The 4,663-nt window shown below is 51.1% G+C and overlaps 1 pseudogene; it reads left to right on the forward strand.

The window, feature by feature from the left end:
* The first annotated feature begins 350 nt into the window (after positions 1-350).
* Positions 351-4,192, forward strand: LOC143665148 (protein Shroom3 pseudogene; annotated as a pseudogene).
* The last annotated feature ends 471 nt before the right edge of the window (positions 4,193-4,663 follow it).

A 4,663-nucleotide genomic window follows, 5' to 3' on the forward strand; every position in this document is an offset into this window, starting at 1 on the left:
GTTGATTGCATCTATGCCTAATTACATCTACAATCAATTGAGGAAAGTACCTTCCACACTGAAGACTTCATTCAATCATTTGGAGGCTTTAAAAGGAGAAGTGGGGGCAGGATGTTGGGGGGCAGGGAGACGTGGTTGTCAGGCACCCCTGCAGCCTTGGTTCCCCCATTCAGTACCCTGGTGCCCAGAAACCAGGCTGACTAGTCCAGGGCAGGACAGAGCAGACAGTTGTTGCCCATGTCTTAGTAGGTGCCTGGGGCAATGGACTGCGCTGTGAGGAGGCAGTGGTGGCAAATGAACTTGGCATAGGCACAGGCCTGGGGGAGTGGCAGCTGGCAAGCTGCGATGATATGCGTGTACTGACCAGGGCCATGCAGGTACTGCCACCTCTAACTCCTCCAGCCCAGTGCACCTCTGACCCCCAACACAGGAAAGCAGCATAGTCAGGAGGAGTGAAACTTTGGCTGAAGCACAGACATAGTAAACCTGCAAGCCAACTCACTCTTGGCATTTAACAAATTTGGAGAGAACCAACCCCATGACAGCATGATGCATTTATCTCAAGGCACAACTGGCATTCCTTGGCACCAAAGCTACCATTCCAGCTCCTCAGCAAACAATCTCTCCAACTATGACCAGGCTCACCTGGGCAGAGCTCTGACCAGTGCAGTTCCCAGAGGAACATGGAGAGCCTGGAACCCAGTGGGGGAAACCCACCCTGTAAAACTTCTTTCCTATGCCACGTCCACCAGCAGCATTCACCATCTCAGCCACCTCATAACACGGGAGACTGGCTCAAAGCTCTTTCTCCATCGGTTCTAGCATCCGAAGAGTATCCCACCCTGGCATCTCTGGTTGGCAGTGTTCAAGCTCCATGGATACTGTGCTGGTTTGAAAGGAAGTATGCCCCCTAAGAAAAGCCATGTTTTAATATAAATCCCATTTCATAAAGGTAGAATAATCTCTATTCAATACTGTATATTTGAAATTATAATGAGATTATCTCCCTGGATGATGTGATTTAGTCAAGAGTGGTTGTTAAACTGGATTAGGGGGTGACATGTCTCCACCCATTTGAGTGGGTCTTGATTAGTTTCTGAAGTTCTATAAAAGGAGAATGAGAGATTCAGAGAGAGCAGAGAATGCTGCAGCACCAAGAAGCAGAGAGTCCATTGGAGATGAAGAAGGAAAACGCCTCCTGGGGAACTTCATGAAACCAGAAGCCAGGAGAATAAGCTAGCAGATGATGCCGTATTCGCCATGTGCCCTTCCAGCTGAGAGAGAGAAGCCCTGACTGTGTTCGCCATGTGCCTTCTCACTTGAGAGAGAAACCCTGAACTCCACCGGCCTTCTTGAACCAAGCTGTCTTTCCCTGGATGCCTTTGATTGGACATTTCTAATTGGGACATTTTCTCAGCCTTAGAACTGTAAACTAGCAGCTCATTAAATTCCCCCTTTTTAAAAGCCATTCCATTTCTGGTATATTGCATTCTGACAGCTAGCAAACTAGAACAGACACATTTCTGCTTGAGGTGGCTTCCTAGAATGGATCAGGCAGGCAAACATTCACTATGTCAAGACATGTCTGTGCTCTCTGGAGGGGGAGTCTCAGCAGAGTATGAGGTAAACTCTTCAGCCCCGTTTCTCCAAGGTCAGTGGGTCCAAGAATCAACAAATGGCCAGGACAATGATCCTTGGGGCAAGGGAGTAACACCCTCATTCTGAAGCCTGCAGTGCCCACTTATTGGAGAATACCACTGACAAATTGCCTCTTAAAGTGACCTGCCCCCCTGCTTGGAGTGACAATTATGCAACTACCAGCACCACAAATGGCCCAGCTCCTGGTCTAGCCTTGCTCAGAAACAGTTCTGTTGGCCTCAGGCAAACTCTTCAGGCTCCCTGAAATCTCCATTTGTAGTTGGAACGGCTGCATACTATACTAGAGTAGAATTCAAAGAACAGCCCTCCAGTGAAGCCCAAGCATAATTATACAAGCCCTCCAGTGAAGCCCAAGCATAATTATACGCAGAAGGCTCAACCAGGCCACCCTCTTCTAACGGTTTCCACCCTGCACTTTCCCTGGAGCTCCAGGTGTCCCAGCCTTCATAAGCACTAATTGCATGCTCTACCCTGTTCCGGTCAAGGAGAATGGCTATCAGCCCATCAGGGAGCTTGTAATAAAATGGCTGCCTTTGATGAGAATGGGAACCAAAATGGGTCTGGCAGGCCTGGGTTTGCCTTCTCTACAGCCCCGTGAACATGACTCACTGTCCTCAATGGAGAAGAAACCAGAAACTAGAGCCAGCTTTTTCCCCTCCAAAGTCCATCTCCCAGCAGTGCCTAAAATGTGGAAGATATTTCTGTAAAGAGACAGCTCACATGTCCCCAAGGCAACAGATCACAAACCAATGAGAGAAAAAGCACCCACGGCAACAAATCATATTCTAATCACCACAACTGCAAAACCCTACAAACTCAAGCCTGATGAGTGGCTGAAGATAAGAGAGCTTCCAGGCCGCTGGCATCCTGGGAAGGTGAATTTCAGAAAAATCGCACTGCCAACCTTTGGAGGAGGCGGAAGAGAGAAGGTCCAGGCCCAAGCCTAACAAGACCAAGTCAGCTTTCTCATCTTTCCAGAACATTCCTGAGAGTCTAAGAAGGCACAGCCGCCTGGGGCTAGGAGATAGAGCCCAGAAAGTCTGTGGATGGCATGGCGGGCTTATCTCTACAGTTAGCCCCAAGGCTGAGGACCTTGGAATGACAGCTGTTCCTGAACACTGCAGCCTCCAGACAGGCTGGTCTGCCACAAGGCCCAAGAGGAGCATCCGTGGCTCAGCTTCTTTCCAAAGCTCAGGCTCAAACTAGGAAGAGCCTTCCTTCCCAGCACACCAGCAGACATCCAGTCTGGGCCAGAGGAGGCTCAGCTCAAGCAGTAAAGCACTGCAGAGCTTTCAGTGAATGAAGCCCCAATGCTCTGTCCTGGAGAAGGTTTCCAAGATGCAGCAGTGAGAACAAGGGAGCCCGAGACCCTCCAGTTTGCACAACTCTATGTATGGCTATAACCACAAGCCCAAGAGGACGTTTTCCACTCACATACTTCTGAGAATGACTTTGAGGAGACAAGAGCTATATCCGTTTTTCCAAATCTGCTGAACAGGTGCAGCACTTCAAAAACCGGGAGCAGAGCGGTCAGTAGCTGAGGAGGGGTGTGGACAGCGATCAAGACCCATCTCCCCTCCCCCTCACTCCTAGGCTGCGGTGAGCCCCCGAGGCAGGACGCTCATGTCCTCCGCAGTTCGAACACCTTTCAGCTCTTTAGCCAGGCCGAGGAAACAGACAACAGGCCCCGGCACATCCGAGTCAGTCCTGCTGGACACCTTGCTTCCGCCGGGCCTACCTTATTAGCATCACGAGATGCGCAGTCCGGTGTCCTGGGGGCCACCTCCTTTCAGGGCCGACACCTCAAACTCTGTGCACCCTGGCGTTGAGGCCAAGGCGGCCCCAGTTCGCCTCGGCTCTCGTAGGGTTGCGGAGCTCAGAGACACCGGCCTCTGCTTCCTGGCACACGCGGGGAGAAAGGCCTGCTAGACGCTCAGCCTGTCGGGACCTGAGCTGAAGCTGTTCCAGCAGAGCGCGCTGCCTGCTACACTCAGCGCGAGGCCGGCTCCCCCTCCAATGCCTATTCCAGCGGCCTCCAGGAGCCCAGAGCACCCACCTCCAGGCGGGCCCCACCGCTCACGGGGCCTCCGGCCACGTCTCAGCCTCCAGCCTGAGCTCGCTGCGGGAGCCCGACCTGCAGCCCGGCAGGGAACTGCCCTCCTGCAGGCTGCGGGGCCCCTGGATCACAGCAGCTCCTTCCTGGCAGCCGCCTTCTCGGGAAGGCAGCAGACCGTGAGGGTGCGGGTTGGGGCCGCGCTGCTCATTAGAGCTAACTGAGAACCTCTGAGAGCCCAGAGAACCCACGGGCTCCTGGAGAGCCGTGCTCCTGCGGGGCCGCGGCCGGGAGAGTCGGGAAGTCCACATCAGCTGAGGACCTGCTGTGGAGCGCTCTGCCCTCCTAGTCGTCCCTTTCCACATGAAGTCCAGATCATAACCCACCGCAGACAAGAAGGGTCAGGATATACTTTGGGGTGAAAGCAATGACTTTGTTGTGAAAAGCAATGTTCTTCTTGTAAAAGCCTTAATGAAATGAAAAATTCCAAAGATTAAAAAAAGGGGTTATTTCAGCAATCAAAAGAGATCATTTCCATCTCTACTTCAGCCAGCCAGCTTCTCCTGGGGAATTCACTGAAAACATTTATTGGAGTTCCCAGCTTGCAGATCGCCCTGAGAAATTTGGACTTATCCATCCCCACAGTCATGTGAGACAATTTTGCAAAATCTCATAACATTTACAGATATCTCCTGTCAATTCTGTTTTTCCCCGAGAATCCTGACTAATAGAGAACTTTTAAATAAAGATGAATTATTATAAAATAAAGTTAAATTAATTTGTGTGGTCAGTTTAGTTGAACACCATCAGTACATGAAATCTTGAATAAGGCATGAGATCTTGTTGGTCTTTCCAGGTTAGTGTGATGCCCAATATATCCCAGAGTAATTGGAGCAGTGAATAAAGAAGTATATCCAAAGTCTCCTTGGGGAACTGGAGAGAGAGGAGGAA

This window comes from Tamandua tetradactyla, chromosome 21, assembly GCF_023851605.1.
Source record: "Tamandua tetradactyla isolate mTamTet1 chromosome 21, mTamTet1.pri, whole genome shotgun sequence".
Lineage (NCBI taxonomy): Eukaryota > Metazoa > Chordata > Mammalia > Pilosa > Myrmecophagidae > Tamandua > Tamandua tetradactyla.